This window comes from Ornithorhynchus anatinus, chromosome 4, assembly GCF_004115215.2.
Source record: "Ornithorhynchus anatinus isolate Pmale09 chromosome 4, mOrnAna1.pri.v4, whole genome shotgun sequence".
NCBI lineage: Eukaryota > Metazoa > Chordata > Mammalia > Monotremata > Ornithorhynchidae > Ornithorhynchus > Ornithorhynchus anatinus.
Genome location: NC_041731.1, coordinates 13,593,210 through 13,603,015, shown reverse-complemented (window position 1 = coordinate 13,603,015; position 9,806 = coordinate 13,593,210). Strand labels below are relative to the sequence as shown.

Below are 9,806 nucleotides of genomic sequence, written 5' to 3'. Positions count from 1 at the left end.
TCGCATCTCCTCCCGCCTCCGGGACGTCTCCACCTGGATGTCGGCCCGCCACCTAAAACTCAACATGAGCAAGACTGAGCTCCTCATCTTCCCTCCCAAGCCCGGTCCGCTCCCAGACTTCTCCGTCACCGTGGATGGCACGACCATCCTTCCCGTCCCGCAGGCCCGCAATCTCGGTGTCATCCTTGACTCGTCCCTCTCGTTCACCCCACACATCCTATCCGTTACCAAGACCGGCCGGTTTCACCTCTACGATATCGCCAAGATCCGCCCTTTCCTCTCCACCCAAACGGCTACCTTACTATTACGGGCTCTCGTTATATCCCGGCTAGACTACTGTGTCAGCCTTCTCTCTGACCTCCCTTCCTCCTCTCTCGCCCCGCTCCGGTCTATTCTTCACTCCGCTGCCCGGCTCATCTTCCTGCAGAAACGATCTGGGCATGTCACTCCCCTTCTTAAACAACTCCAGTGGTTGCCTATCGACCTCCGCTCCAAACAAAAACTCCTCACTCTAGGCTTCGAGGCTCTCCATCACCTTGCCCCTTCCTACCTCTCCTCCCTTCTCTCTTTCTACCGCCCACCCCGCACGCTCCGCTCCTCTGCCGCCCACCTCCTCGCCGTCCCTCGGTCTCGCCTATCACGCCGTCGACCCCTGGGTCACGTCCTCCCGCGGTCCTGGAACGCCCTCCCTCCTCACCTCCGCCAAACTGATTCTCTTTCCCTCTTCAAAACCTTACTTAAAACTCACCTCCTCCAAGAGGTGTTCCCAGACTGAGCTCCTCTTCCCCCTCTACTCCCTCTGCCATCCCCCCTTTACCTCTCCGCAGCTTAAGCCTCATTTTCCCCTTTTCCCTCTGCTCCTCCACCTCTCCCTTCCCATCCCCACAGCACTGTACTCGTCCGCTCAACTGTATATATTTTCGTTACCCTATTTATTTTGTTAATGAATTGTACATCGCCTCGATTCTATTTAGTTGCCATTGTTTTTACGAGATGTTCTTCCCCTTGACGCTGTTTAGTGCCATTGTTCTCGTCTGTCCGTCTCCCCCGATTAGACTGTAAGCCCGTCAAACGGCAGGGACTGTCTCTATCTGTTGCCGACTTGTTCATCCCAAGCGCTTAGTACAGTGCTCTGCACATAGTAAGCGCTCAATAAATACTATTGAATAAATGAATGAAAGAATTAATAAGATAAATACAGCAAAACAATTAGCCTTCAAGAGAACAATAACAAGAAAAACGACTGCAATATTCCCGAAAGGAATTTTTTTTGCAGATTTTCCTTGGTTCCTGGCAGAACCCAGCCTAATTCAACCCCAGGGTCCTTAAACGTTGCCCTTTGCTGCTTCTTTCTGCCCTGCTTTTACACGGTGCAGTAATGGTAGGCTGGGGGAGGTGAGGACAAAGAAATGACCCTCCCCCAAGGGAGGAGGAGCCCCAGGCCAAATGGCTGCAGCCAAAGCTTCTTTTGGAGTCCCAAGATGAGCAAGTCCAACCAGTGGGTTTAAGTCACTCTACCGGTCATCCACAGTGGCCTTGAAGCCTCTTTAGAATCTAGCAGCCACCAGATTCAGTCCCAACTGTCTTTCCTGGCTCGGCGGCTCTTCCGTTCTCTTATCCAGCTTTTTGGGGTCTCTTAAGATTTTTTTTTTTTGCCAGACATCAGGAGCATGCCTACATACACGCAGATCATCTGGGCCACTTCGGGGACACTTTCCGGGTGCCATAAAGCCAGATGAGGCAGTTTCTGGACTGAGGTTGGAAATCTTTTGGGGGACCGCCTGCCCATGAGTGATCGAGAAGTGGAGGATCAGCACCAATCTCCGTTTCTAGACACTCAAGTTACCGGCGAGATTCCCTAAATTGAACTACAAGATAAGACGCAGTGGAGATTCCAGTCTTTCTGAATCCGATCAGGTGATTTATTTGTAGTTAGAATTCATGTAAAAAAAATAAAAATGGTGCTTTTCCCATTCACATCCAGGTAATCTAAAGAATTTAAGTGGACCAACATGTACAAACACATCATTATTTCCTGACTTTGGTTCAAGGTTAGATCCTATACCAACCCATCCCATGACAGCTAGCTGGCTGACAGCAGAGGAGTGGGAGGAGAGAGGTGCAGGGGCCAGTTGTCTAGCCCAGCAACCCAGCAGAGAAGCAGCGTGGCCTAGCAGGTAGAGCACAGACCTGACAGACAGAAGGACCTGGGTTCTAATCCCAGCTCTGCCACTTGTCTGCTGGGTAACCTTGGGCAAGTCACTTCACTTCTCTGTGCTGGTTACCTCAGCTGAAAAATAGGGATTACGACTGTGACCTCCATGTGGGACATGGACTGTGTCCAACTGGATTTGCTTGTATCCAAGTTTAGTAAAGTGTCTGGGACAAAGTAAGTGCTTAACAAATACCATTTTTTTAAGCAGCTCAGCAGCACAGGAAGTGGCTCCCTAGGGTTTCCAGGGATCTGGGGTAACACTGCCCACAGGTTTCCTTTCATAAAACCGTGAGAGCAGCCCTCCGGCGGCTGTGACCCACCTCGGCTGGAGCAAGGAGTCGAGTTGCTGACAGATATGGGGAAGCGGTCTCTGCTGCACCTCTCTCTTGCAGCTGATGCAACCGTCCACCTGCCTGAGGAGATCACCTGGTTGGGTGTGGATGACGGACTCTGTGTGTGGATCTTAGTCTCCCACCATGCTCAACTTTCCTGCTGCCTTTTTTCTACCTGTTCATATCAGACCACCAGCTTTATCCTCCATAAAAGCCTCACCCATGGACAAACCTGATCTTCAAGAAATGTAAGATAGTTCTATTTGGTCTATTTAATAATGATGAATCAGGCTGCTAATCTGCAGCTTGTTGGAAAGTGTTGCCATGCCCCAGTGTAATGCCATAAATAGCCCATCAGAAGGCATGATTTGACATGCTTCATTGGCAAGAAATTTATAGTCTAGGATCTTTTAGCAGTCAGGAAGGATGCTACTTTTTTCATTTTAAACTTTCAGGGGCACACTACCACTGAATCAAACAAAAACTAAACAGAAAACCAGCAATAGACCCAGACTAATAAATAAATAAAAGGATTTCATGACTTTTGGCTCGCTCTACTCATAGAGCTCCCTCATAGCACCCAAATGATTTGCATTATTTAGCACCATATGCTTTCAAAGTGGTTGTTCTCATCTGCTTTTATTCCCCAAATCTTGGTGACCTAGGTCAGTTTTGTGCTTTTCATCTTACAGGGGCAGAAAGAGAGACATATAAGAGGGAACTGATTTTCCCCTAAAGTAACAGGACAATTTTCCTGCAGATCTAACAGTGTGTATTTTACTGTTTTAAAATCCCTACCAGACCACGAGATCTTTAAGTCATTTTTGGAAAATACACATTTTGTGAATAACACAGCTCTCTGTGCTTCTATGGAAGTTAAAACTAATTTCTGCAACTTTTTGCTGATAGATACCTTTTAAGTCAGAAGCGGAGTCATTGTAAACGTTATCTCTGAAAAAAAAAGTTGGTTTTAGCACCAAAATGTCAATGGGATTTGAAACCAGAATATAATGTTAAAAATAAATTTTTTTTGAACCTCAACATTACAGTCTGCAAAAAGAGATTGCCCTAAGAGGAAATTAATGATTGTTGCCTCTTAAGTGGTGCCATCTGATGAAGTACTGAGAAGAGAAAATAGTTGAGGAAATGGGATAATCTTCATAATAAGTTTGTCCTATTTATTGTCCATTAATTAATGATAATCCACAATTACAGTGCTTGCCATGGTTCTTTCCATTTCTGCCTCTCCAACATGTGCCCTATTAGAGCAGCCAACGATAATTCTTTTATTGCCCTGGGTAAGTTCTCTTTGTATTACTTCCAATTTTAATTGAATGATTTGTAAGTCCCTTTAAGGGTGCTTGTAAGGACCGTCCTGGGGATAATCCCTAGCCACCCACCATACTATGTGGAAATGCATCCCTATAGAGTTGCTAATATCGGATCCAATTTCATCTCCTTCCACTTGCAGCCTCTCGACTTGCTCTGCAGATCAATCGATCCATCAGTGGTACTGACTGAGCATTTACTGCGTGCAGAGCCCTGTGCTTGGGAAAGTACAAGATACAGTAGAGCTGGTAGAGGGGATCCCTGCTCACAAATAGTTGAGAAGCAGCATCAGTGCCGTGGGAGTCAGATGGCCTGGGTTCTACTCCGGGCTCCGCCAACTGCTTGCAGTGTGTCCTCGGACAAGTTGCTTAATGTCTCAGTGCCTCAGTTGCCTCAACCGTAAAATACCACCTACAGCTTCTTCCTTGGACTGTGAGACCCTTGTGGGACAGGGACTGGGTCCCACCTGATTGACTCCAACAGCTCCAGTGTTTAGAACAATGTTTGACGCACAGGAAGTGCTTAACAAATAAAAGAAAAAAAACACCACCTTCTTTGTAAAGCTTATTTCCCCCACTGAGCTCCATCAGACTGTGAACAATGTATCTTCCAGGTCTATTGCGCTGTCCCTTAGGTTTTAGTGCTGTGGTTGTTCCCACAGAAGTGCTCAGTAAATACCTACGATGATGAGGAGGAAAGATGATGCAAATGTACCTATCAGGAGTGTCCCTGGAGACAGGAGTGCAGAGCCATTAGTTAGAGAGACTGGGGAGGATTTGAAGGGTAAAAATTCCACTAGGCAGCTTGCTCTAGGGTAAAGAGCAGGAAGACTTGGGTTCTAATTGCAAGCAAGTCATTACCTCTCTTTACCAGCTTCCTCACCTGTATACAACGGCAAGGGCAGCTGTTGTCCCTACCACTTAGTTATAATAATAACTATTCTTATATTTTTATGGTATTTATTAAGTGCTCATTATGAGCTAAGCACTGAGATAGATACACCATAATCAGCCCAGATGCACAATGCAAAGGGGTTCACAATTTAAGGGAAGCAGCATGGTCTAGTGGATAGTGCATGGCCTGGGATTCAGAAGGACCCACTGAATCCCACTTGTCTGCTGTGTGACCTTGGGCAAGCTGCTTCACTTCTCTGTGCTTCAGTTATCTTGTCTGTAAAATAGGGATTAAGAGTGTGAGCCTCATCAGGGTCAGAGACTGTGTCCAACTTGATTAACTTGTATCTACCCTAAGTGCCTGGCACACGGTAATCACTTAACAAATACCATAAAAAAAAGTGGTAGCAGGAGCAGGTCTATTTTCAGATGAGGAAACTGAGGCACAGAAACCCTAAATGACTTGGCCAAGGTCCTAGAGTGGCAGAGCTGGGATTTGAACCCAGATCTCCCGACACCCCATCCCGTATTCTTTTCACTAGACTCCTTTTTCTTAGATGGTAAGCGTCATGTGGGACATGGATTGAATCTGACCTTTCATCTACCTTAGGGCTTAGTCCAAAACTTCAATCAATGGTTAGCATTTATTGGGCATTTACCGTTTGCTGTGTTAAGTGCTTTTTTAAGATATTCATTAAGCATTTGCCATGTGCCAGGAAGCAAGGATGCAGGATGTGGAAGGGGGAGGGTGGACGGGGTCCCCGCAGGGTAAATGGGGTGACCGTTGCAAACGTCCCTCAGGCCTGGGACCCCTAGACAATCTCTGCTTTGGCCGTCTGGGAGCCAAACCCCGCTCTCCCTGGTGACCCGGGTAGCAACACTCTTATTCATTCATTCATGCAATAGTATTTATTGAGCGCTTGATGTGTGCAGAGCACCATACTAAGCGCTTGAAAAGTACAATTTGGCAACAGATAGAGATAATCCCTACCCAACAACGGGCTCACAGTCTGCAAGGGGGAGACAGACAACAAAACAAAACAAGTAAACAGGCATCGCTACCATCAAAATAAATAGAACCATAGAAAAGTGCACGTCATTAATAAAATAAATACAATAAATATGTACAAATATATAGAAGTGCTGTGGGGAGGGTAAGGGGGTAGAGAAGAGGGAGGGAGTAGGGGAGATGGGGAGGGGAGGAGGAGCAGAGGGAAAGGGAGGGCTCAGACTGGGAAGGCCTCCTGGAGGAGGTGAGCTCTCAGTAGGGCTTTGAAGAGGGGAAGAGACTGTCCTCCCAGTTTCCCTAAAACCTGGGGGTACATTCTCACAAAACCGTCTCATCTGTAGGATTCAGGGTGTCCTAGGCCGCGCACGTGCCGTTTTTTCTTTCATTTTCTGACCTGCCGTTTTTGTCTGATAGGGTTCTGCATCTGACCGGTAAATCCATAGCATTTGTCGAGTGCCTACTGTGAACAGGCTGTGCTGAATTATGCACTTGGGAGAGTACACTTCAGTAGGCAAGATCCCTGCCTTCTTGAGTTTATATGATCTAGTGGGAGAGACACTCAGGCTCTGGTGCCCAGTGGGGCGAACACAAATATTCAATCATACCTATTGAGCGTTTACTGTGTGCGAAGCACTGTACTAAGCGCTTGGGAGAGTATGACATAACAGACACATTCCTGTCCACAATGAGCTCACGGTTATGATATTTGTTAAGCGCTTACTATGTGCCAAGCACTGTTCTATGAGCTGGGGTAGATACGAGGAAATCAGGTTGGACGCAATCCCTGTCCCACAGAGGGTTCGGTCTTAATCCCTGTTTCACAGATGAGATAAGGGAGGCATAGAGAAGTTAAGTGACTCACCCAAGATCACACAGCAGACAAATGGCAGAGCCGGGATTAGACCTTTCCTCCGCCCCCCACAGCTCCTCCAGATAGCCTGGGGAATGCCCCAGGGATAGGACGGCTGTGGAATACGTTTGGCCGGTTTGGTCTACACAGCGGCTGCCCCCGTGCTGCTTCCAAGCCTCTGCCACCACTGCCCGAGCCCCAGTCCACAACCTTGACATCATCCTTGATTCCTTGCTCTCTTTCAATCTCACGTCATCTGTTACTAAAGCACATTTCCTGGAATTCTCCCCCTCCCCCCTCCGCCCTTTCCTCTTAATCCAAATGGCCACCACCATGGCCGAGCACCTGCCAGACCCCGACTTGAATACCGAATGCCTACTATTGCATCCCTCTCCCGGCTGACTTTCACACCTCCAACCCCTTCCCTCGACGCTTCACTGTACTGAAAGGATCATTTATAAAATGACATTCTGCACACATCTCCCCGGTCCTTGAAAAATCCTCCAGTGGTGGCCCATTCCTCCCTGTGGCCAACAGAAACTTCTGACTCCCTCTACTTCCTCCCTTACCTACCTACTCTCTTCTCCTACTACATCCCAGGGGGGGACATTCCCTTCCTCCCAAGCTCACCTTCTGACTGAACCTCATTCTCGACTCTCCTACCGTCCACCGTGGGATGATGATGATGATACTAATAATGGTACTTGTTAAGCGCTTACTATGTGCCAAGCAGTTTTAATAATAATAATGTTGGTATTTGTTAAGCGCTTACAATGTGCAGAGCACTGTTCTAAGCGCTGGGGTAGATACAGGGTAATCAGGTTGTCCCACGTGAGGCTCACAGTCTTCATCCCCATTTTACAGATGAGGCAACTGAGGCACAGAGAATAATAATAATAATAATAATAATAATGTTGGTATTTGTTAAGCGCTTACTATGTGCAGAGCACTGTTCTAAGCGCTGGGGTAGATACAGGGTATCAGGTTGTCCCACATGAGGCTCACAGTCTTAATCCCCATTTTACAGATGAGGCAACCGAGGCACAGAGAAGTGAAGCGACTTGCCCACAGTCACCCAGCTGACAAGTGGCAGAGCCGGGATTCGAACCCATGACCGCTGACTCCCAAGCCTAGCCTCTTTCCACTGAGCCACGCTGCCTCTCTCCACCCCAGAGTTTAGTACAGTGCCTGGCACCCAGTAATGCCTTAACAAATACAATTATTATTAGTAGTAGTAAGAAACTGTCATTCCTTCATTCAAGTGCTGGGGTAGACACAGTCCCCGTCCCACATGGGGCTCACACTCTTAATCCCCATTTTACAGATGAGGTAACTGAGGCACAGGGAAGTGATTTAATAATGTTGGTATTTGTTAAGCGCTTACTATGTGCCGAGCACTGCTCTAAGCGCTGGGGTAGACACAGGGGAATCAGGTTGTCCCACGTGGGGCTCACAGTCTTAATTCCCATTTTACAGATGAGGTAACTGAGGCACCGAGAAGTTAAGCGACTTGCCCAAGGTCACACAGCAGCCATGCGGGGGAGCTGGGATGGTGCCCGTCCCGCTGCCTGGAACTCCTGGCCAAATCCACCTGACTTCAGTTTTCCCCTATCTTCTTAGCTGCCCTGAAAATATACCTCTTTTCATAGTAGTAATAGAAACAGCATTAATTGTGCACAATGCTCTGTACTAGGTGCTTGGGAAGGACAGAACAAAGTGACCCATTGCCTGACCTCAGTGCGCTTACACTCTGTAGAGAAGATGAAGTAAAAATATTAATACCAGAGCAGTCAAAATAAAGAACACCAAGGAGACCGAAATGAATGCTAAGTGGGCGGTGTAAGTAAATTCCTAAGTGTTAGGGATGACTGAAGGGATGATGACATGGGTCATGATGTTGGGAAATCAACGGTTGTTTTTTTCACCCCATCTCAAATCCCAACTATCACCTCTGCATTTTCGAACTCAACTTTCATTGTCCTTCTGTATATGTTGACTGACGGGCTCCACTATTTAAATGCTCCTTCTGCTTGTAGATTCTTTTGTCATCAACAATGGTATTTTCTGAGCCCTTATGGTGGGCAGAGCAGTGTACTGAGTGCTTTTGTGCGTCTCCCGCTTTAGACTGTAAGCTCCTTTCGGGCAGGGACGATGTCGTCTATCTCTAGTGCACTCTCACAAGCTCTTAGCACTGAGTGCTCAGTACCTACTGTTGGTTGCCTGACAGCAGCTCAGTTGGTCCAGAACTGGCATTTGGCTGATGCCACTTGGCATTTGACAGCTACTGGTACAGAAGTGGTGGAAGGTAATAACAATGTTGGTATTTGCTAAGCGCTTACTATGTGCCGAGCACTGTTCTAAGCGCTGGGGTAGATACAGGGTAATCAGGTTGTCCCACCTGGGGCTCACAGACTTAATCCCCATTTTACAGATGAGGTAACTGAGGCACCGAGAAGTCAAGTGACTTGTCCAAAGTCACACACCTGACAGGTGGTGGAGCCGGGATTAGAACCCACGACCTCTGACTCCTAAGCCTGTGCTCTTTCCCCTGAGCCACACTGCTTCTCTAGTACCCTATTGCCCTTCCTTGCCCCTTCTCTTCCCTCCTGCCTCATATTCACTCACATTCAAAATGAAGACTCAGCCCATATGGCATCTCTCGGCATTTCAGATTGTGAGCTTGGAACAGGGACCGCTTCAGCCACCTTAAATTCTTTCAGAATTGGGGGGTTGGGGGGGGTGATGCTGATATTATCATGTAGAAACCAGGTAAAAACTTTTCAAAACAAACCCATAAAGTAACTTCTGGCCTCTTTTCCCTTCAACTTCAATTCGGGGACCGCCTTCTATCCCGCGAGTCTTTCACCTTCCCAACCCCACTTTTCCACAAGGCACGGAAGCGACGACAGTCAAGGGTTCTCGTCCCAGCTCCGCCATTCGTCTGCCGTGTGGCCTTGGGCAAATCACTTCGCTTCTCTGTACCTCAGTTACCTCATCTGTAAAAGGGGACTGAATCTGTGACCCTCCAAATGGGACAGGGATTGTGTCCAACCGGATCTGCCTTTATCCACCCCAGCGGGTGGATATGCCTGGCACATTAGTAGCAGAAGCAGCGTGGCTCAATGGAAAAAGCCCAGGCTTGGGAGTCAGAGATCATGGGTTTGAATCCCTGCTCTGC

General features: G+C 47.6%; 1 protein-coding gene across 1 annotated transcript in view; it reads left to right on the top strand.

Moving 5' to 3' along the window:
* The first annotated feature begins 1,628 nt into the window (after positions 1 to 1,628).
* Positions 1,629 to 9,806, top strand: part of EZH2 (enhancer of zeste 2 polycomb repressive complex 2 subunit) — a 72,396-nt gene continuing 64,218 nt past the window's right edge. The window contains exon 1 of the mRNA XM_007661506.4: positions 1,629 to 1,917. The gene's annotated coding sequence lies outside the window, so the exon portion shown is untranslated. The remainder of the gene's footprint in view (positions 1,918 to 9,806) is intronic.